Below are 25,461 nucleotides of genomic sequence, written 5' to 3'. Positions count from 1 at the left end.
TGATTTATGTATGGTTTCTTGGGGAAAGTTGTTAAGTTCCTTTGAAAAGTTCTTAACAACTGAAACCATAGTTACCTACCAAGCCTACCCAGTGAGGTATTTAGAACCCCCTTGCCTGTACCTAAGGATTGTTTAGTAAACAAAATTAACAATCCTGGAACTTGGATTTAAAAAAACTCAAAATCCCACGTTTTTGAGTTTGAGTCAGTGCCCCTTTTTAACAAAGGAGCAATGTATGGCAGTATGTGTCACTAACAATCATAAATTCTTATAATTTTACGTCGTATTTTTCAAGTTATTGGAATCATGCTTATTGACCGCAGCGTACAAATTACAGACAATTGTGCATCTATTGACGGCAATCAATGTCTCTTTGAAGATATTCTTTCCTTTATTCCGTTCAATTGGAAATTCTATCATTATGTTATTTTACGAAATAGAGATAAACTAGCGATATTTTTAAATATATTTCATCCACTTTTTACGTTATTTCTTCTGTTACTGTGTTATTTTATTGGTATACACTGTGTAAATCATAAATCCTAACTAATATTATAAATTCGAAAGTAACTCTGTCTGTCTGTTACTCTTTCACGCCAAAACTACTGAACGGATTTGAATGAAATTTGGTATACATATGGTCTAGACCCTGAGAAATAACATAGGCCACTTTTTATCCCGGAATTCCCACGGGAAAACTTTTTGAGGCGAAGCGAAGCTCGCGGGAACAGCTAGTTATAAATAAATAATAAGGCCCAGGGGCCCTATCGTGAATTTACGAAGCAATATTTATGAATCTGGACATTGTTCCCAAATAAAGTTGCAGAGGACTTATAGGTTAGGTAATTCAGTGGAAATTATCTGTGTATAGAGTACTCTGTCTACCTAATAGAATTAACCTTCAGATTGCACCATCTTGTCGTCCATTCATGCGAATGGCGGCCGCTGGACGACCATTATCTCTTTTATTAGATCAAACGATTGAGCGAAACGCAAAGAGACGTAGGCCGAACGCCAAACAGCCAACTGTAGAGTGGAGGTACAGTGGGGTTACCACCAACGACACATTAGCAATAATCAATAAATAAATAAATATGTGGGGACATCTCACACACGGCCATCCGACCCCAAGCTAGGCAGAGCCTGTGTTATGGGTATCGGACAGCTGGTATATCTACACAAATACATAGATAAATAGGTACATATTAAATATAAATATCAACACCCAAGACCCGAGAAAAAATATCTGTCTTTAAACAAATATCTGCCCCAGCCGGGAATCGAACCCGGGACCTTCGGCATAGCAGTCAGGGCCACTAACCACTACGCCATTCGACCGTCAATCCTTAAGCAGCGTCGCTCGCTTGTCAAATCTGGCGTAACTGGTATGGATCTGACAGATATTTGACAGGCGAGCGAGGAGGCTGCTTATGGATTGTTAATTGTCAATGTGTCTGTAGCAGTTAAAGTTATGCTATCTATAAAAATATATTTTTATTCCAAATTAAAATATAGGTAAGATGCAAAACATACATTTACATTTATCTGTGATCAGATCAGCCTACATGGCACACACATATTTAAGTTTACTTAAAGATTTAAGAATTCTAATACCGTATCCAAAGTTAAATAAGTACAGGATATTTCAAAAGTGGTGTAGTAAACCTAAAAGGGACTCAGAGTCATTCCAAAAATAAACCTTAACGTTTTTAATATCCATGAAAAAGATAGAATAGAATAGAATAGAATATATCTTTATTGAACAAACACGCACTCACGCCTTGTACTAATGTACTCCCTTGCGGGGTAGGCAGAGGTGCATTGCTGCACCCACTTTTCGCCAGAGTGTTATGTTAGTCCCAATGTAATAGGGGGCGGGCCTATTGCCATTTTATGAACACCACAAATTAAAATATAAAAAAAGAGAACTTATAAACTAGGAACAATGAACAATAGGCGACCCTATCGCTTAGAGCGATCTCTTACAGGTAACCTTAAACATAAATAAATAAAACTAAAGAAAATTTGAGGGCGGTGTACCTACTACCTAACTACTTATAATATAGCTAAATAAACCATATACTTTCCAATAACTGTTGAAAAGTGGTATAGCAGACCTTAAAGAATTAACTCAGGGGTCAGTCTTTAGGAAAACGATAACAATAGTGGCCTCAAACCAACATTCTGTACCTCCTCTATACTATACTACCATCATCTCCTTTATCGAATTAACAATGAAAGTTAAGATGACTACATTCCTATTGCGACAACATTGAATGGATTAATTGTACTCAGAATCTACTCAAGCCGCCATTTTGTATTATGTGTCTTCATAATAGTTAGTAAAGTGATGAAGGGAAGAGGGTATACAGTTGGATTGTAATAGGTAGTAACTATAATAAATTTTCAGAGAACCTATAGAGCTTTCACTAAGGCCCTGTTTCACAATGTCTGGATAATGGCTACCTGTCGGTTAAAATACATGCTGTCACACTCTGTCATTATTTTTTAGACAGTGACAGCATGTATTTTATCCGACAGGTAGTGACTAACCAGACATTGTGAAACAGGGGCTAAGTATACTATTGTACTTTTGACGTTTCCTCATGTCTGGTAAGTAAAGTTAGTTTTCCTTTGCAGTCATCAAATATGTATGGGATTTGGAATTTCAAAAAACCAATAATATAATGGACAGAGTATAATGGGAGGTTTATTACGGTTAGAACGGACTATATGGTGTGTTTTCACTTTTCAAATGGTATAAAACCTCCGTAGTATAAGTAGGTACTTTATTAACGTAACAGTGAGAAGTAACTCACTGAAGATACACAATTACACATACACTTTTTGAAGTGCTCTCTCAAGTCTAATTAAAAAAAAAATTGAAATTTTCACCCTAAGCGAAACCCTCCTGCATCAAAAATCATAATAATTAAGGCGAGGATGCAATTTCCAAAGCTTATGGCTAAGGCTGGGCACACATATAGGTCAAGTCACACGTCAAGAGTCTCGAAACTACCAGATAGGAAGAGTGTACACTCGGTGAGTGTCAGTAGATACTACAGATATGTCACGTGTGACACGAGTGACACACTGTCACTCTAATGAGGGCTTGTTATTGAACGTTTTTTTTGCACACCCTTTATACATATTTTGCTAGTGAAGTTTACTGGTTGACCCGTAGGAGATTATTTTGGCATTTACTGTACCTGTTTGGCCAATATTAATGCTATTAGTATATATTGAAAAAATATAGGTTAAGCGTAAAATAAACAGTTTATTAAGTATTAATTTGTAAAAGTCCTGTTCATTTTCGAATTTTGTGTAGGAATAGTCAATAAATAAGAAGAAATATCTCATAAACTCTCTTTTTTGTGAATGCCAGACACAGGCAGACGCACAAAACATAACACCTCTCTATTTCAGTCCCTGGCTAAAACCTACCTTCCTCAGAATATGAAATTTCCTCATGCACCTCATGTAACATCTATTAAAGAGTCTTAAACTAATAAAGTGGCTGGGCCAGTTTGCTCACAAAAAAGGTTAGTTTAAAATTTATAGCAATCTACAGAGTAATGGGGCTTTGGAACCAAGAGTGGAGCTCGGGAACTGAAGAGGTCCATTTATATCAATGCCAGAGTCCGCCTGACTTCGCCAACTTACGTGAAGTGTTTACTTTTCAAAGCTAAGAAAATACTCATGGTTTATAGAAAGTGTACATGTTATATGAGTTTATTTTTATAGGTACTTACCTATTCTTCATGTAAAAAATGAGCGCAGATACACAAATTAGGGCACAAACTAAGTCAGATGAAAAAAACTAGTATATAAATACCTATAATTTAAAAGAGTAGCAGAACTTAACAGTAGTGGAGTGCACTCACGGACGGGCCTGCTGACATCTTTGAGTGAAAATTTTCCTCAGCAGGAATCAAACCCGCTACCACGCATAAGAGTAAAGTAACTTGACGGTCGAATGGCGTCGTGGTTAGTGGCCCTGACTGCTATGCCGAAGGTCCCGGGTTCGATTCCCGGCCGGGGCAGATATTTGTTAAAAGACAGATATGTGTACTCGGGTCTTGGGTGTTGATATTTATATTTAATATGTATCTATCTATGTATTTGTGTAGATATATCAGCTGTCCGATACCCATAACACAGGCTCTGCCTAGCTTGGGGTCGGATGGCCGTGTGTGAGATGTCCCAACATATTATTATTTATTTATTATTATTAACTTACCACTGCGCTATGCCGAAGTTAGCTTCTCGATAAGATGGGAAACCCTAAGCAATATTCAAGGTTCTAAAATTAGAAGCAATAATGAAGAAAGTAGGATGGCTTCTGCTTCCTACGTGCAGATATAAATTATTGATGTCTTCAGAGTTTTACAGGGCTCTCGTTTCAATTTAAACTGGTACACTTCTTGTAGGTTCCAGTTGTGCATTATAAAATAAATAAATATGTGGGGTAGGGACATCTCACACACGACCATCCGTCACCAAGCTATTTGGAAATGTACACAGATACATAATCTTATTCTTATTCTTAAAAAACAAATATCGGCCCCAACCGGGGGTTGAACCCGGGACTTTCGGCATAGCAGTCAGAGTCACTAACTACTAGACCATTCGGGTGTCAATTATTGATGCAGCTTATATTTAAGTCCCGGGTTTTGTTAAACAGGCCATTTGTAGCTTTTCATCACGATCCATCACGTTCCCACTGCTGGGGCACGGGTCTCCTTCCAATGAAGGAAGGGTTTGTAAGCTTTATTTCCAAAATGAAAATCTGAAGTCTCGATTTTCTTCTTGCAAATCTATGTGAGCAGAAGCAAGGCTTTGACTCTAATCAAATCAGGGGATGGTATTGCTACGGTGTGTCATGTCCGTGCCAAAAAAAACTCAGCGAGTGAGAGACTGCCAACGTAATGTAATCAATACTTCGGTAATGTAGGTAAGAAAAGAAAATATAGGTAAGTACAGATTCTTATTTATCGGTGGCGTAATAACCTTTCATCATACAATTATATACATATTTATTTTACGTAGCCTGTGTTGTGTCCCACTGCTGGGCAAAGGTCTCTTTATGAATTGACCACCACCATCATACAATACGCCTTTTTATTCATCCGTGTTAAATTTTCGATGTTGAAAACTGTACAATATCAATTTATTTGCTATAAAATGGTGTGACATTTAAAAAAACGTTTCTGAGACCATAGTGGGAATTGGGAATGAATCCACGTTTTACGGTTGCATAATGGTCGCACAACTGTGTTTGTGACATTAGAATCTGGCTTCTGGTGTCCAGTTTATCTACTGGCAACGCAGCCTACTTAAGCCTCGTATTCACTAGGCGACAAATTGTCGCAGAACCTGTCTAGGCACATGTCGTCTACGTGTCGCCGCGACGTCGCGTTCTGTTCTGCGACGTTGCACGCGACTATACAGCGACATCTACGTGTCGCAGAACAGGTTCCGTGTTTTGGCTCGCGAGACAGAACTTCCTGCGACATCAGTCTAGCGCATAGAGTATATTTTTTTTACTAGGTCTAGCGACCGCTGTTGCAGAGTGTGGACGCGTGCGCGACTTCTGTATCACGACATGTTACCAAAATGTTCTGAGAACACGCACCGTAGATGTTCTGTAACAGTCTCAGAACTTGTGCCCTAGTGAATTCGAGGCTTTATGCCTACTGTTCTTGTTCCACACATGTCAAAAGAGGTTACATAAATATAGATTTACTGACAAGTAGTAAAAATTTATATTTCATTGGCGTTTTTCGGATTTTTTATTTTTGCCGTAATAAATGGGTTCCATTCACGGGCGCGCCAATCCACGGATTTGTCGCTGGCGACAAGTCCGCGGACAAATCTGCGTGTGAAAGTGGTGGGCGCGGCACGCGGCTCGGCGCGGCGCTCGCCGTCTCGAGACGCCACGAGAGTAGTACTAATATTATGTTCCTTGTGCAAGGGTCGTAAAGTTCACAATCAACTGGACTGCAACTCTTGCAAGGCTCGTGTAGTGTGTGGGCGATGACGGATTTGCTCTCGAATTGGTACGGCTAGGGGCTCGGCTCGCGGTGGGTGTAGTGAATGGGGGGCTTTAGTAGAAACTATAAAGTAGAAACTATAACAGTAACAGTTGTGGGGTAAAGTCGGTGTGAAAGGTCTAAAGCACGTTTATGGAACACAAAGCTACTTACAACTAAACTTCTAGAAGCTGAGGGCTTAGATACAAAATTCACCAAAAAGGACATTGTAAGCTAGACAAAACAACTCGTTATTTTGAACAACTTTTGTTCTTCATCTCTTTTGAATTCGCTAAAAGAAAATCCAACTGCCCTTTCTTTAAATGGTAGTGGTATTTTTAATGGACAACTATGATCTTTTAAAAAATAATTTTCCCAAATTCGATATGTAAAATCCCCCCTCTTGTATCCATTTGCAAATGATAATAAACAGAGTGATTTGAAAACGGTGTACGCGTTTTTCCAAACGACGTAGAACAAATTAAAGTTGTTCAGAATTGACCCCTGAGTCTCCTCCATTCGGCTTAGTATACTCACCAATTTTGCAACAGCCTGTATTATTCTCAATAAAAAAACTAATGCTACCTTTTTCACATAGACAGTGGCTCCATCAGAACCAACTATCTTCCGAAATAACTGTGAAAATATTCTGATAAACATTTAACGACCCCTCAAATTGCTCTAATAAATGCTTATAAATCTAAGATGGCCTCGCAATGTGCGTTTGATGGGCTTGACCCGACATTTTATACAGGGTGTTACAAAAACTTTTTGGAACACCTTGTAGACAAAAAAAAACATTTTAGAGGTCTGTCCATAGTAGTCCATACCCATACCGATGCCGCGTAAACGGTAAAAAAGCCTAAACAAAGTAAAAATGTATTAAAGGTAGTAAGTAGTTAGTTAGGTAGTAAAGGTTCGTTTTACCCATCGATATTTAAATACGAACTAGAATGGAGAGTCAGTGCAAAAGAAACATCTCGACAAATAACACCCCACTTCTACCTTTGAGCTCTTATTTGGAATTAGTTCGGTTAGAAGATTTGTAAGTTTATTAATTGCTACAATGGTTGTCATTAGGTTGAACATAAAACGGTTTGACAGTAAACAAAATGCGGACAGTTTTTAGCTTTGTTTTTATAAGTGACATATCAAATAAATAAATATGTGGGGACATCTCACACACGGCCATCCGACCCCAAGCTAGGCAGAGTCTGTGTTATGGGTATCGGACAGCTGATATATCTACTCAAATACATAGATAGATAGGTACATATTAAATATAAATATCAACACCCAAGACCCGAGTACAAATATCTGTCTTTTAAACAAATATCTGCCCCAGCCGGGAATCGAACCCGGGACCTTCAGCATAGCAGTCAGGGCCACTAACCACTACGCCATTCGACCGTCTAAAATTCCATCGTCTTGTTATTGTTTATCAAAGCACTAAAAGCTCAAAAGCCAAAGAAAAATTTGAAACTTCTGAACTTGAATTTCGAATCTAATTGGCTGGCAAGAAAAACAAATGAAGTATTTTTCAGGCGCTATGCTTTTGTTGGCTCGAGTGACAATACGGGAAAGAGGTCAAGAAGTCAAGAATACTAAGTGTCGCCGCACACGGGCCACAAACGCCGCCACGAGAAGCTTTTGTATGGGAACGATTTGAAGCGTGTGGCCGCCACCGGCGTCAACCGTGTGCGGCGAGTCCAATATAAAATGTATGAAAATTACAGGAAATATGCCAGTGGCGGCGTTTTGTGGTTGTGGCCGCTGGCCAGTGGGAGCCCTAAGGTATGTCGCGGGACACGATTGGGCCAGGTGAAAACAGTGTGAACTTGTTGTCTACAGCACAGCAACATTTTGTGTTATTTTTTGCTCTGTATATTTCTTGATTCATTTGTTGTTATAAGTGTGTCAAATACTTAAATGACTTTTCTTTTTCTTTATCGAAATTTTCTCTATCTCTATCTAAACTTGTATGAGTATGGCACATGTTTCATATCCATGTAAGTTACCTATGTCAGATTTGGCAAACGAGCGACGCTGGTTAAAGATTGTTAATAATTACTAATCCTCGGTCGCGGTAACCCCACAGTAGATTTTTCTACATCGTCTGTGTGACTTGTGGACAATTCACATGAAGCTTATAGTTTATGCGATATTTTTATGATATGTGCCGTTTAGGCCCTTCCTTTGACGACATAATAAAAAGCACTATTCAACATTTCATGAGCACTTGTACAGTTATAAAAGGGTATATAGGTAGGTATATGTTTTATATTTTGAAAGGGAAATGGTATGAACGCATGATATAAGATCTAATTTTATTTGAAAGTAATACCTAACTAAATAATTTTTATTATGTACGCAGTGTGTGTACGCACATCAAAACTGCTGCCTTACCTTTATTTTAGACATTGCATCTCTGTCTATCTAACAATGTTTGTAGTCAAATAACACGATCAAAATATAGAGCAAAATTTAATCATTTGACAAACCAAAGTGAGCCAACATGGGATGGGACAAACTAACACCACTCCACTTTTTTCCCAAAGTGGGTTAAAAAGGACATTCCAAACGAGTGGTTTTCCTTAGCAACCCAAGCCCTTTCTATTGAACCTACGACCCTTTAATAAGCTTAATTCTTTAACCAACCATCTATAGGCGGTCACTCGACCGGCTTCAAAGGGATATTAAGGAAGATATCCTTACGTTTTCCAACTTTCGAATTCGGATAAGATGTTCTAAAATAATGTTAAGATTATGTTCTAAAAGTCGGCTGGGATAAAGATAGTTTTTTTATGAGAGACTTGTTATAAAAATACCAAATACCCTAATCCATTTATTCTTACGAACAAAGTAGACGAAACATTCATCAATCGACTGTTGAAAAGGTACATCCGTGTTATTCGTAGCTATATTTTTATTAGTAAGTATTTTAAATGCATGAAAGGAGCCTCGTCTAGTGACGTACAACCTATCGGTATCTTACGTATCGGACCAAATGGTTTTTGATAAATGTTAATGTAGAAACGGCGTCGGTAATACCGATGACGTAGACGTACTAGTGTGGATTTCCATACAAAGAATGCGATGCGCGCGTAAGAAGAATAAGTAAGTGTATTTAATTGACAAAACGCAAGCGCTGTTTACTATGTGCCTACCTAAGAAACTATTTCCCTGAAGCGCCTGAATACTGCAAAGTTCAGGCCGTCCCCCACTTAATTCATTATGAAACAGCCAAAATCTCGACGAGTGCCAACTTATGAATCATTCGTGACCCAAAACTGTTGAGAATTGAATAAGTTTCCGTATTTCCATAGTTAAGTGCCAGAGATAAAAAAAACTCCTGTTGTAGCTACATTTTAAGGTTCCTGTGGCACTTATTTTAACCCACACAAACGGTAAAACGTACAGCCTATAAGTCCACTGCTGGGCAATCTGGACATAAGTCTAACAAACATAATTATACCTAACACTCAAGACCCCAGAATAAATATCTGCCCCGGCCAGGAATCGAACCCAGGACCTTTCGGTTCCGCTTGTCTATTATCATAATTGGGCCTCTATCTATAGCAATATCAGAGCAGTAGCATCACATGTGGTCTTCGTCTATTCAAATCCTATCCTAACTAATATTATAAATGCGAAAGTAACTGTGTCTGTCTGTCTGTTACTCTTTCACGTCAAAACAAATGAACGGATTTGAATGAAATTTGGTTTACATATGGTCTAGACCCTGAGAAAGAACATAGGCTACTTTTTATCCCAGCATTCCCACGGGAAAACTTCTTAAGGCGAAGCGAAGCTCGCGGGGACTGCTAGTTTATTATAAACTTTATCATTTCCATCTCTTACACGAAGCATTGTGCCTCGTCCGTGATAGTAAGAAATAAATTTATGTTTTCTCGGCAAATAAACAGCATTTATTCAAAATCGCTCGAGTAGATAGCGATTTTGCGAATATCCGTCGTTCGTCGTAGACTCGATTCCGACCCAATTCCATTCGCGTAGGCTATTCTAAATATTGAAAAGTCTTACTCGAATCATACATATCTGAGAAGAATTTTTTAAAAACAACATTATGTAATAAAGCTTATTATAGCATAAATGATTATTTGAATGACTTAATTGTACTAGAAATAAGTAAAACGTTGTATTAGATATAAGCAAAAAGTTGAAAAGATGCTCGAGGAATTTCTTTCGCCTTTTCTTTCCTCCTTAATGACGGGGCCTTTGTGAAATGGTGGTAGAGTAATATTATGACTTTTGACAAGTACACTCACGGGCAATGAAACAGATCCACTTTCAAAATCCTGACTCCAAATAGTCCCATTTTTTTCAAACATTTATTAGGAAATTTTAACAAAATCTTTACATTTCTGATTGGTAATATTCTGATGCGCCGTTAAATGTACATAAATATAGCAAAAGGTGACATTAAGTTAGTTTTTTCCGTTTAAAAGTAATTTGATGTTTTACTTACTGGAACTTTTTCATTGCCCGTGAGTGTAATTGTAATATTCTACGTCAAAAACTAAACGATTTTAGTTCATTTCATTTCAAAGTCTTGAGTTGAGGTTAGTAGGTACCTACTTAGTTTTATCGAAAAACCTCGCCTTGATTTTGATATATATACCTAAATAATATGTAATGTCCAATACAGTCATTCATATGAAGGAAAAAACTACCTTTGCATTAGATAAATTGCACAGAAAAACCTATTTTAAAGTGTCGAAAATCTCTATGAAGTCGGGGGCTAATTTCCAGTCTTTACTTAAATATTTTTTACTATTTTACTTCAAATTATTCAGTATCAACAGATTCAGGAAGACAGCAAGTTGCAGAATAGGTCGCCAGCACCTCAAATATTCTCGAATACTCGATTCGAAACACCCGATAGCCGAGCAGTGGATCGCCCTATCTCGATTCCATTACTCGATGAAAAACAGCGCGACCGCAGTGATAAGTGCCTGAATTTCCCAACGGGAGCCTACGAACGAACGAATGAACGAACGAACGAACGCCTACGATGAATTTGACGGTACTCGATGGGTCGCAAAGACTCAATGTATCTAGAGAATTGGCTCAAATATTCGACATTAACCCTTAACAATAAGACCTGGCGACGGTAACGATACTATAAAATATTTGTTTTTGGCCCACAGTGGGTCCAAATAATAGTGAAAAATTAAGAAACTAATTATACAGAACTTATGAATTTAGTTATTAAGAAACTAAATTCATAAGTTCTGAACGGTTCATCAAGCGATTAAGTGACGTATCGTCCTATTGACGTAGCGTTCTATATCGACTGTTGATGAAACGTTCAGAATCTGTCAATTTAGTATCTGAGATAAAAAAATAGACTTTACCTAATAATATTTCCGAGCCGGTGATTCACTCGTCGCTACCTCTACACTACTACTACTACCTTAGTAGTTAATAGCACGCGAGTGCAAATTTACAAAATGTTTTGGTAATTATGATGTACCTAGGTATTTTTTACCCCTGACGCAAAAAGAGGGATGTAACAAGTTAAACGACTCTGTGTGTTTGTACATCCGTCGTTGGTAGCGTATCTCCCAAATGGCTGAACCGATTTCCTTTTAGTTTTTTTCGGATAATATATAGGTAATGTTACTACGAGTGTTCTAAGCTACAAGTACATTATGTGCTTCAAATCTCAGAGGTTTTTTTACGTTGGTAATAAGATCACAAATCTTGAATAAAATTTCCCAGCTTTGATGAGGAAATCATAACAACTTTATACTTTTATTTTACCACTTTTGTGGGGAGTTTCTGGAAGGTCAATTTATACAATCTGAAATAAAGCGGGGGTGCGGACAATGGGGCTTAAGGGAATCCGATTTCTTGCAGAAATATCGGTTCCATTATTTGAGAAGTTTGCGGGGATGACATTGAGTTGTAAGAAACGGTGGTCTACCTATTATCATACTTATACTTCGTTTCACCATAGATGATATTCCGAATCAAGCATAAATGCTATTGCTAAATATGTGTCAATTAATTTCATTTCACACTCATACAATAAGTCGAAAGACAAAATCTGTAGTATTTCAGTATGGGATAACCACAGGATAACTCTAAAAACGTAGCCTCTTAGCTGAAACGAGGTATAGTATAGATCAAGATTGTAAATATTATTACAGTTGCCTCACTAATAATATTTAGTACACCTCATAATAATTACACTAAAATAAAATTCACATAGGAATTATGAAAGGAATTAGAATTATGAATAGATAATGTATCAATAGTACCTACATTACTTTAACTTCTCCATTTTGCCAACACTGAACTGTGAAATTGTAAGTCATGTGTTTAACAATGCAATTTTCACTACGCTAAGTGTGTGGTGTTATACTTTGTCCAACTCATTTTCGAATTTAATATTTTCACACTAAATGCAATGGAATTGTGCAATATTTAGTGCCAATTTCTCTATAGTGGGTTAGAGCATAACCAGGGATTATTGCTTGACTTTTGACACATCTGTCAAGAATTTAATATGGAGATGACTTATAATTGATCAACCCTTCCCTGGTAACGATCGAACCGACTATGGAGAAATTGGAGCTTAAGTAGGTACATAATATATCGGCGCTTCAGAATATTACCAACTAAAAACGAAAATATAAACACTCATACCTTGTACTAATGTACTCCCTTGCGGGGTAGGCAGAGGTGCATTGCTGCACCCACTTTTCGCCAGTGTTATATTAGTCCCAATGTAATAGGGGGCGGGCCTATTGCCATTTTTCGGGCACATCCAAGACCCGAGAAAAAATATCTGTGTTTAAACAAATATCTGCCCCAGCCATTTCCTTTTAAATGTTTTAAAAGAAGGGGCTGTTTGCATTTTGTAAATAGAAATGTTTCTTTGCTCCTTTGTGTACTAAATATAAATAGATAGAATATTACTAAAGTTTGCGGCACAAAGGTCAAACAATGTTAAGAAGAAACATATCTTCGGCCTACTTCCCGAATTATTCTCATATCGACATACGAATACAATAACTCAGCTTAACAAAACATCGGATCTAGCTATTTATAATTTATGAGATTGTATCTGGGTGAAATTTTGTTACAATAACAGATGCTGATAGATGGTTAACGAATCTATACAGAAATTCAGCCATTACTACAACGGCAGTTTTAAAAGCTAAAATTATTGTTAAGAAACTTAATAGTCTACAGTCTTCCAATTAGGTAACTTGTTTCGAAAATGAAATAAATAAGATATAAAATAATTAAGACATAATGAATGAAAGTCTACTGGAGAACTTTCCATCACTGAGAATTTATCTACACAAGAACTATTTAATCTCATAAAGTGTTTTAAAGCTATCGACAGCGCCCATCCTATTGCTATCACTTTCTATCTATATCGGTCGAAAAGTGACAGCACTACTCGTAGTTGTGTACTGTACTTCAGGAAAATAATTACCAAGTTCAAGTTCAGCCTCTGCATCTTCGGATATTGTCTCCATAATATCAACGCATGTTAGCCGAGCGGCGCACTCCGGGCACGCTCGGCGGGGCAATGCGGCACTTTGCGGCACTAGGATCTCCCTTTGCGACACCGAGATCTCACTTTGCGACACAAGGATCTCACTTTATGGCACTCTATTCTCACTTTGCGGCACAGAGATCTTACTTTGAGGTAATAGGATCGCACTTCGAGGCACTAATATTGCACTTTGCGGCAGTATAGGCTCACACTTTGTGTGACTGGGATTACAATTTGCGGCACTGAGATCTCACTTTACCTACTGCACTAGGATTGCACTTAGTGATTATGAGATTACACTTTGTGACACTATATTCACTGTTTCCGTATACTTTTTACACACTTTGCACTATCGGATAACTTTTTGTTACACTTATTTTAATTATCACACTTTTAACATGTTCACTATTAGATCAAACTATATTTTAATCGGTCCTAAGAAATTAAAAAATGATATATCTGTCAAACTCTGGTTTAACCTGGTACATAGTAGTTTTAATAATGACTGATGATCGTCATTTGTAGTTTTTCTTTTTTATACAGTTAGTTAATGTCTCACTTTGTCATTATTAATGAATGAATGGTTTGTGAAATTTTTGTTTTGACCACCTCATTACAAAAAGGATTAAGCTTAATTGAATGTACCAATTGAATGGTACCTGTACTAAAATAGATAATATTAAGCTTTGAGTACGTACGTACTACAAATTACAAGGTATCGGATGAATTGAAGGATTACGGCTTGAATAAAATTGAAAATTATAAATACGTATTACGCATAAAATCAGATCAGTTAATTCGCATAACATCAGATCGTGGAAAGCATTTTATCATCGGTTCTTAAACTGTTATCATCTCACTGCCTAATTTCTGTGGCCATCAATAATTTGATTCTGAACACTTTATTAAAAGACAGTGCACAAATTTTGTAAGTGTTGACATATTTTCAAAGCCAAGCCTGCGTTAAATTACTTCTCTTTTTCTGAAAAAAAAAAATTCTTACAAAGGAATTTAAGTATGATGGTGAAGTACTAACGATCGTCATTTTATATTATTTTCATCGTTGCAGAGCAACTTGTTATATCCCCGGACAGTTATGGCTGAATATTTTTTGTTGTTACTGCCTCCATTTCCAGTAAAAAAAGAAAAATAAACACCGCGTTCTAATTTCAAATTTCTAACCGTTTCGCTGATGGACTAATCGTGCAAAAAATAAGGGATGTTTGTTTGATTTGGGTGTACCTAATTATTAAAATGGTTTGAATTCCGAACATTATTATTGAAATTGTATTTTTATTTTTTGAGCGGTTTCAGAGATATGTAAATTCCCATTACAGACAATTTAATACCAAATAAGTAGGTGCTTATTAAATGAATACGCGAAAACATTTTGAACCTCGAATAAAAAGGACGGTATAAATATAATTTACGAAACGAAAACAGTATAGGTTTTCTTCTGTCATCTGCATAGATTATCTGTTAAAAGATTCATAATAGTTTCCGCTAGAGGCGTCACTTTATATACATGCGAGAAAACACAAACCATCAAACATGTACTAGAAGTAAAGACTGCTCTTCGAATCATGTCAGTAGATTCGATTTAAAAGTGTACCGATTTCGGTGAAAAGCACCAGATACTTATCACAGCTTTTTGCTGACTTCACCGCCTTGTAAAGTATGTGTTGACATTACAGGACATAACGTAATTGACAGGTCGACTAATTGGATCGAATCACCGGCAGAGGGTGCTCAAAACACGAAGCTAAAGGTGCTAATTGGCCGCCGCCGACGACGTAAAGTTGCATCAGGCAACGTGTCGCAAACTAGCTTGTAAATTGTATGTATTTCTGTGGATGTTGGTGGACTCCTAACCACTGTTTATATCATGTCGGGGTCACCACTATGGAGATGCGAAGGGCACAGTGCCTGGTGGGGGGTCCTCCCTTTGTTAAGCCTCGGGGTTTTGTGGGTCTCGGTTGCTGCTTCGGCAGCAGTCGTTAAGCCTAATAAGATGCCTTCGGGCCTGACAACTCACTCACTCAGCACAAGCTTGCGTTGCCGTTGCGATGCGTCTTGTCGTCTGCCGCCAATGAGCACCTTAAGGGTAAAGGATTTCAGCAAGTACATACCGGGGTAATTACATGGCCAAAAGGCTTATGCCTAACAGTGGAAGGTTATTGACTGATGATGATGATCGGCTTTGTAGGGTGTCGGTGACAATGCCTAGAGCTAAGCAAGGGTTTGTCGCTGTGGTATATATGATTGACCGGTCAGATTAGCGTCAGTCGCTGTCTGCCCAGAGTGCTCCGGTTGTATCTTTTTAAATTATGTTTATGGAGAACAGGTGATACTTACGTCATTCAAGGACGCTCATTTTGAGACTCCTAAATGATGATGATTAATAAACGCGATAAATAAATATCTAAATAAATATCTTACGAGAGTTTCGGAGGGAAGAAAAACGAAGTCGCGCTTTACTAGACCGGAGTTTACTCTAGCTGTACAAAAACATACATACAGACGAAATGAGAACCTCCTCCTTTTTTGCAGTCGGTGAAACGACCAAGAGGTGTCTGTCACTCTCTAAATTGACGAACGAACAAAGGAGAATTGTCACGCAATCGGCACGCTTAATACAGCAAGATAGAGTCGTGGTCAGCGCTGCAGTTAGATGCAGTAGAGAAACCCCCCAATGTTACGTTGCTGGGCTGTTTGAGCCTGTTTGAATTCAATTGATGATCGTGATCTATAAATTGACGAGCCATCTTGGTTATTTTAAGAGCACGCTCGTTAGATCACCGTCTATCATACGTATGAAACACATTCATTCATTGAAACGACAGAATATACCTATGTATTGTGTCATGATTCGAGTACGATTTTAGGTTTTGAATGTGACATTTGGATGCTCAGAATAATGTTGTATTAGGACTAGGTTTTACCATGTTGAAAAGTAAGTAAATATAATATACTCTGTAAATGGAAGTATGATTATAATCATTTCCTGGTGATTACATTTATAAAATTCTACAGATTCCTGGCCTAGCTCTAGTGTTTGTCACCGGCAAAGAAGAATAATATAGGGTGTTGCAAAATTGGTATACTAAGCCGAAACCTACATGTGCAGCATTGTATATCTAAGCCCGAATCTGAAATCAGAATTTGGAAATTCGCGAAAAAAAATATATTTTCCCATAGTAAAAAGTCACGTGACCAACAAAGTTTCTATGGAAAATGAAAAAAAAAATCGCGAATTTTCAAATTCTGATTTCAGTTTCAGGCTTAGATATACCATGCTGCACATGTAGGTTTCGGCTTAGTATACCCTTTTTGCAACACCCTGTATAAAAAATGCAAAAGTCCTTTTGTCCTACTTTCCATTTAAGTACCTACATATTTGCTCTACACCTTATTCAAATGCTATCAATTCAATAGACCCTACATAATAGCAGAAAAAAAACTTTGTATCGGGTCATAAATTATGGAAATTCAACACGTGTCCACGGCAAAAGTACCAGGAAAATATGAGTGAATAAGAGATATTTATAACAGCTCAGCGAAAGCTCTCGCAATTGAGGCTTATGCCTGGCAGTGGGCGTGGGGCCTCTTCAACGTCATTTATACAGTATTATGTTATTATACTTGTAAAATGTAAGAGTTCTATTTATAATTTACGTTTAGTTTATAATATAACATTTGTATCTTTGGCACGGCGTAAGGATAGGAAATTATTTTATTCTTTAAATAAATGACGTCAGTGTCAGAAATTACAAAGAATACTTGTTAATTAAGTGTTTTTGGTATGACACTTAGGTAAGTCTGCTACAAAGTTAGCTTTGTCAGACTATGCTATCGTTACTGTTCAACAAAGTTGTTTTTTTTTGTTGTTGTTGTAAAATGTGATTACGAAGACAAATAGGAAATCACCGGAAAAAACTAAAAAATATTTTTCTCTTCGTGTTACGGTTAAAGTTCCTAAACCGAGATATTTCGGAAACGCCCGGTTTTCCCCTACGTGCCAGGGCAGGTTATCTGAAAGCTTTTATAGCTCATTTGTGGACTTAGCTGCTTCTTATCTGGTTGCCTAAAATGTCCGTTAGACTTATCTCATACTACTTAATGGGGGATACTGTTTGGTGCCTACAATAGGCACTAAATAGTATGTTTACAGGATGTTGTAAAAGTGGCATAGCCAAAAAGCTCAAGGAGTAAAAGGACCAAATGTGGTCCAGACGTTTTGAAATTAAAGTTATTTCACACCATATTTAACACCCTGTATTCAATTATTTGTTATGTTTTTATGTTGTTAGAAGTCAGTATATGCATCTGGCTCTACGATTCTTGCTGAAATAAATTATTATATTATTATATTCCCTACACGCATTTAGTAGGTACCTTTTAAAGCGGCACTTTTGTTTTAAATAACGATACGAAGCTAAAAAATCAAAACGATAAGCTAAGTTAAAAAAGTTGATAATGTTATTGTGTTGATGAATTTATGCAATCATTAAATTTTACACCATGGAAATCTGATATTATTAATTACGTAAGTAATGTAAGTATACAAAAAATTTTTTTACGCAAAAAACTTTTTGATCTCATAAATAACACTATGGCATTTCCTTTGTCAATCACTCAACTGAATTATGATTACGTCCCATTATCCGGACATCGATAAAAAAAACGACAAACAAAAACCGTTCGTTATCTCCGCATTATACCAGTTTATGTATCACAATAATTTTAAATTCAGAACACAACTCAAATTTTAAATTCCGAATCTCATTTTCGATAAACAGTTCGGAAACGATCGGAAACCGCGCGAAAAACCGACCGGCGTGTCGCGCCACCGACATACATTTCTAAACTGAAGAAAATCTACCACGTGGTGGAAAATATTTACCACTCATAACAGCAACGGCCTAACAACCAATGCCAGTCACGCCAATATAGTCCTAAATCCCCATAACCCAAAGTTGACAATACTTCAAGAAACTCTCCATCAATCAGACGATGCAGAAAAATCACAAGTGCCACAACGCAATCAAAAGAAACTGACTCCTAATTGCTATGCCTCAATAGCTATATTCGCTTCAAAGGTTTGCTGAGTGCGTTTTTGGCGTCGGAAAACTCAATGGTTCGTGAATGTTCGGCGCCTGTCGGCTGTCTTCGGGCTCGTTAAAGCGAGCTTTCGCTTGCAAACAATAATTATATTCAGTGCGAGCCACAGACATAAATGACTAGATGCCACAAATGCAATCATTTCTATGAGAACCGGGGCCGAAATTTGTTTGGGAATTATTATTTTTGACACTGATGATGACAGCTGGACGGAACCAAATGTTTGACCCAAAAGTTGATGATATCATAATTATTATGATCAACTTTTAGACACGCGCAGTACGTACACTTGGGGTATCTAGTGTCATATATGTCTATGGTGCGAGCTCACTACTGGCATTCTTAATTCAAATGACAGAACAAACTGTTTGGTTTTATTATGACTGGCTGTTTTGTTTCTTGTTCTAAGCCAAAAGAAATCTGTATGTTGATTTATGTCGTATTTTTCCGATGCTTTTTGTAGTGACTGGCTGTTTATGTAAAGTTTTTTGCTCGTAAATTGATTGACGACCGAATGGCGTAGTGGTTAGTGACCTGACTACTGAGCCGATGGTCCCGGGTTCGATTCCCGGCTGGGGCAGATATTTGTTTAAAGACAGATATTTGTACTCGGGTCTTGGGTGTTGATATTTATATTTAGTATCTATCTATCTATGTATTTGTGTAGATATATCAGCTGTCCGACACCCATAACACAGGTTCTGCCTAGCTTGGGGTCGGATGGCCGTGTGTGAGATGTCCCCACATATTATTATTATTATTATATTATTATATTATATTGATTCGAATTTAAATCGGTTTATTCAAGCTACGATATTGTAGTTTCGTGCGTTGGGATCGCTTGATTTGAATGTTGTATTGAATATTACCAACGATTAAGGGTCAATGATTGATATTCAGAAGCTTACTGACATGATATAGGTATTATTGAATAACATTTTTAAATTTCACCTTCCAAAAAGATTAAAAAAGTAACTTATCCAAAAAAAACTTTTTCGATCCCTGCTCAGCTAGTGACCCGTGGCGCATACTAAAACAAGGACATTAACATAAAGAGAACAAAAAACACTTGGGAACAGACTGAGGATAATTTTAAGCACATGACTTCTACGGGTCAAATTAAAAACGAAAAGCTAACAACATTACTTACTTGAAACTTCTAACTTCTTCTTGTAACTGGTATAGTTAACCTTTTTTATATCCGTTATGATTTTTTTGTATGGAAGATTGGAAAAATCTCTTTAGTGAGGGCATGTTACTTTGGCAGTGTTGTTCAGTTTGATAAGATGAATACCTAGGTACATTAAAACTTAATAAGAAACGCTTATTGTGATTATTGTGAAACGTAACACAAGATTATAAATGCTACGGCAAATTTAAACAAAACCAAGATTGTTAATGGTTCGAAAACAATATTGAAGTTACGTATGTGACACAATCCTAATCCTAACTAATATTATAAATGCGAAAGTAACTGTGTCTGTCTGTCTGCCTGTCTGTCTGTTACTCTTTCACGCAAAAACTACTCAACGGATTTGAATGAAATTTGGTATACATACGGTCTAGACCCTGGGAAAGAACATAGGCTACTTTTTATCCCGGAATTCCCACGGGAAAACTTTTTAAGGCGAAGCGGAGCTCGCGGGAACAGCTAGTAGTTTATAATTTTTCATTCAGCCACCGCCGATTCTTACCTATTTCGTTTCTGGTTTCGAAAGTAAAAACGAGTTTCATAATGGGATTCAATGCAAATCAATATAGGTACCTACTCAAAACTAAATAAATTATAAGGCCATTAATTTTATTAATGACTTCTTGGGGGCCTCTTGATGTATGAAGACTAGTAAATAGAATATTTAATTTTAATATTATCAACAAAAAAAAAACGGCCTACGACTGACACCGTTGCGTTGGCGGACTTATTTTGCCAGGGTGTAACTAAATGTATGAATACATTCGACGTTTTACACCTTTGTTGCGATAAGATTTTACTTTACTCGCATTTCCAATAAGCGTTCTGCATAATAATTTTTGCAACTAACTATACTTACACTGTTTTAGAGGTAAACAGTTTATCTAAATCGTAGCTAAATGGGCATGGCTGTTATTATTTGAAAACGTGACATTCTATGGAACTGTGGGATTGTCACGGTGGCTAGAAACGTGTAGTATTATCGTAATAGTTTGTTACACTGGACCACATTGTGAAAATATGTATAAGTAACTATAATTTTCCCGTATGCTTCGCTTCCCCTATAGAGTTAAGTTAAGTGATTATCATTATTCGTAACATTGCAAAGTTTTATGAGGATTATTAGCACAAAAATGTCGAAAAAGTCATGTAGTCCTAGTTTATAAAAGCTTGGATTAGACCTTTTAAATTCAGGCACATTTTAGCTACCTCTAAATAAAACAAAACCAAATTCACGTCACACTTACAAAGTACACCTCTTTTCCGTGAAACCTTAGAACCTGTATCATTTACAGCTGAAAGGAAACATCTAAAACGCAAAAGGTAAACAGAGTATGCTGAAAATTGCATCAGTCACTACATTTGCATCCAATGAATATCTATTTTTGAGTTTAGGGCTGCGGTGTATTCCGTATTTCTGTTGGGTTGAAAACTTAACTTCGAAAAACTGATAATAACTTCTAACTTAATGACAAATCTTAAGTGCGACACTATAGCTACCGTATCACCACCGAGTTAAGAGATGATAACAGGATCTGTGGGGTTACCACCACTGAAACATTTGCAATTAAAATCTATAAGTAGATTCGCTCGCCTGCCAAACATCTGTCAGATCCACACAAGTAACGTCAGATTTGACAAGCGAGCGTGTTAACCCCACAGATCCTATTATCTTCTCTTAACTTGGTATAGGTATGTGTTTTAACCGATACGCATAAATCTACGCGGCACATCCCTACTCGAGCAGTTTCATCGATACAGTTCATAAAATTTTCACATTCGGCATTTGAGATCGATTCTCGATTCGATTCTATTTACGTACCGAAGGTCGCACGCAGCAAGCAGGTGTAGTGAGCATCGATTCTGTACTCGATTGTTCTGGATTCATTTTACGATCGAGTGCTCGATATCGACACAGTATCTCAAATTTTAAGCATGTTAAATTTATATGAACTCAACCAAATTGTACTAGTAAAAGTAACAAACTATGCTATCATATATTATGGAGGGCACTGTTGCCTGTAATACAGGGATGACCTAGTATGGGTAACAGTGACACTGTAATATTACAATTTTACAACTCAAATAAATTTTATTTTATTTTGTTATATCGCAGAAAAGCAGCACAAAAAGTATTTTTTACGTCAGTGACTGATGCTATTCTGACTGGCTGATCCTTCCACCAGACACGCTAAGAAGAAGACAGCTGTTTTCATTGTGTGTACACGGGCCATTATTTTATTTTAGGGACAATTATCGGTCCCCTACAAAGAAACATTTTTAAAAAATTAAATAATGAAATTCAGGAATATAGCTACCGTCTGTAGCATTTAAATAAGACACCGGTCACAGAAAATATAATTAATTTATGTAAAATACTTTATTTATTTACAAATTACGGTAACTCTGTTGTTGTTTTTGGTAACGCAATTGTTTTTCATACAAAAATTGACTGTCCCTCGGAGCGAGTCATATGAAAAAAGCACAACGTGTGTAAAAAATTATAATGGAAACAATTTTTTTGAATATTATAACGAATATGTCATTATTTAAACTTTACTTCACGGTAATATTCATGATTTTATATGAACATATTATGGGACAATTAATATTCCTGGCCAAGTCCCCAAGCCTAAGAAAAAATCCACCTACACTAGGTTACCCTAGGAAATTCAATCATAAATAAACTTTTTTTCACTTTCTTACACCTAAGATCATTTGAATGGCTGTGTATTTGTATCGGAGTGCAGGAAGGAGAGCGGGACGGATAAAATGAACAAGTCTTTCGGATGAGAGTCCTGGAGAGAAGCGCGTGTATTTATTGTGACGCCACTGAGTTACCGGCGACATACGGTGAGTTTTATAGATATTTATTATTTTATTTCATGCAATATATGTAATAATTAGTAACAATTATTAGGGCATTTTGATATCCCATGTATGTGTATTCATTTAAGTACTAACTTCAAATAGGTTATTGTTTTACAACTGCGTTACCGCTACACTTCGTTACTTTTTCAGTAACGCAGTTGTAGCTATAGTAACTCAGGGGTTTTTCTTATAGTTTTCAGGTATCTGTTACTCAATTTATGGTACAAATATAACATTTGAGCATATTATATTGTTAGAGTATAACATTTCAGACTCAATGGCGTAAACAGCGGCTGAAAAACAACGGCTTTATAGGCAAAAAAAATGAGAAATATTTCTTAGTATTAAGTTGTTATATTTTCAGCGATTTTAATGTTTGATATTAAACAAAGAGTTCTGTTAATTTTAGTTTGATAGTTTTTTTCACATTATGATTAGTTTTAATTGAAGAAAGTATAAAGATTGTGATTGAGAAACCACTGTGTTACCAATTAACCACTGCGTTATCTATTTGTCCCTCGTTTCCTGAGAGTATTCACACACATTTTAGCTACTCTATATTAGAAAGAATGTTAAACTAAATATAATAATTATAATTCACCTTATTTTGAGCTATTTCTAAAACTTTGAGCAAAAAATTATGATTATTTTGTCCTTTTTTCGAAAAGTATTGCATTAAAACTTATTGATTGGTAACGCAGTGGGAAACTTTATTATAGAATGAATAACAAAACTGAGAATATTTTGTAATTTAAACTGTGAGATTAATGTTTTTTTTCTTACTTTTTATGTGGTATATGTTTACGAACCAAAATATATGTTCCTAACAATAAAACATAATTTTGTATGAAAGTAACGCAGTAGTATTTTTTTCTCATCGTTCCTCGATTAAACGTCAATAACTTTAAGAAATAGCAAGAAAACATCGCTGCAAATGTATTTAATGAATAATATAAATGTTAATTAACATAAATAAATATTAAAAGGTTAATTAATAAGAAGTTTATTTTTGAAAAAAATATCTGTAAAAGTATGTCAAATTGTACCCAAAATAAAATAATGGCCCACACATGTATTCATATTACAAGAGAATGACACCCTCGCGCTGGCCCCAAAATCACATAATATATCTGTCACAATTTGTTTGAATTAGGGCCAGCGCACGTGTGTCATTTTCTAAGCAAAATGTTCTTTTGAAATCATTAGCTGTTTTAGTTATTGTTCTAGCTTCAGTTTTCCCCCCATAATCCTGTACTATAGTACAGGATTAAAAAAAAACTATTCGTACACAAAAATATTAAAATGTTCTTGGATTGTAACCCTTTTGGAACCCGTGTCTTATATTATGTAAGTAGGTAAATTAAAGGCAATCTGAGTAAAATACTGTTTAGATTTATTGGAAAAGAAAACTTTAATTAAAGTAGGTATTAAACTTAATGCATAAATAAATTGTTAGGACAAAATAAGTGAAAAGATACATCATTTCGAACTAATAATAAAATCTTATTTGAATAAGCTTAATATATCATAATAATTTGGCACTTTGGTCAGGTACATAACCTACTTACGAAGATTACCTAAGTATATAAAAAAATTAAGGTTACTGGCATCTCGTTAAGTCAAACCTCTCTATAATTTATCATGATTTCCTCTCAAAACTCTTTATAACAATACATTTTTATAATTATTAGGTAGGTAGTTCGAACGAAAAAATCATTGCTTATTTTTATTCTTCTTCTTAGCGTGTCAGGAGGGTTACTCCATAATGCCGAAAAACTAAGGAACGAGAGCTGTCTTGCAATAGGAACGTTTAATACAACGAAATTGAGTAGTGGCTCGCCTAGCAGCGCTCCGGAACATTGTTTTTCGTTACATAGAGTGACCCACATGTAACAAACAGTAGAGCGGTCTAGTGTTCGTCACATTAGTGAAAATATTAGCCAGTGAGATTAGTGGTCAGTCACTGAATGGCCTGTGAGGCAAAAAAAAAACACAGCGTTCTAAAGTTCACAAAGTATTGCGATACTTTGTCTTTTTTCCGCGAAGCTTCAAATTCTTTATGATCTGTTTACAAAGGACTGCAGATAATAATAATCTTTTATTTTTCAATCATAAGCGACGCTGCTTATGGATTGTAAACAAGTTAATTGCTAATGTGTCAGTGGTGATACGGTAGCTGCCAGTTTAGAAGAGGCTTGCAAGTGGCATCGTGATACTCGAAGTCCGCCTCTTTGTGTTGGGTAGAAAGTCAAAATTTGAATATCACAAATTTGGGCGTCAGAGTATTATCAAAGCTTACGAAAAATCGGGTCAGTATCAAACTGTGAACATTACAATTATGTATCGTATCGTAAAGAAATGCAGAGTGTTTCTTCAAAATGTAGGTACATCTCTGTAATTGTTGTGTTCGTAACGAAGAATATAATAAGAAAGAAAGTTTCGATACCAACAACTAAGCTTCTGAACTTGTAATAAGTGTTCTGAACTGTGGCAGATGCTGTGATCATAGAAACAGCAAGAAATACCTCCATTGTGACTTTGTATAAAGGTAGTTGCAAAAGTAGTATACTAAGCAAAAAAAAACCGACTTTAAAAAACCACTAAAATGTAAGAAATAATTAAGGTAATTTAAGGTTTTAACAAATTCTACTCGTATGTGACAGTAAAAATAAATATATATATATTATTTTTATAAATATATTTATTTG

At 36.3% G+C, this 25,461-nt stretch overlaps 1 protein-coding gene and 1 long non-coding RNA gene across 4 annotated transcripts in view; one reads left to right on the top strand and one right to left on the bottom strand.

Moving 5' to 3' along the window:
- The window catches only part of LOC105381073, a 135,150-nt gene that overhangs the window by 34,586 nt on the left and 75,103 nt on the right, over nt 1–25,461 (bottom strand). The window lies entirely within an intron of this gene.
- Nucleotides 22,221–23,069, top strand: LOC125490937. Its single transcript, XR_007267979.1, has 2 exons — nt 22,221–22,735; nt 23,013–23,069. It is a non-coding gene; the product is annotated as an uncharacterized LOC125490937 (long non-coding RNA).

This window comes from Plutella xylostella, chromosome 28 (assembly GCF_932276165.1).
Source record: "Plutella xylostella chromosome 28, ilPluXylo3.1, whole genome shotgun sequence".
Taxonomy (NCBI): domain Eukaryota; kingdom Metazoa; phylum Arthropoda; class Insecta; order Lepidoptera; family Plutellidae; genus Plutella; species Plutella xylostella.
The sequence above is the reverse complement of the archived record's forward strand: the minus strand, read 5'-3'. Positions and strand labels throughout refer to the sequence as shown.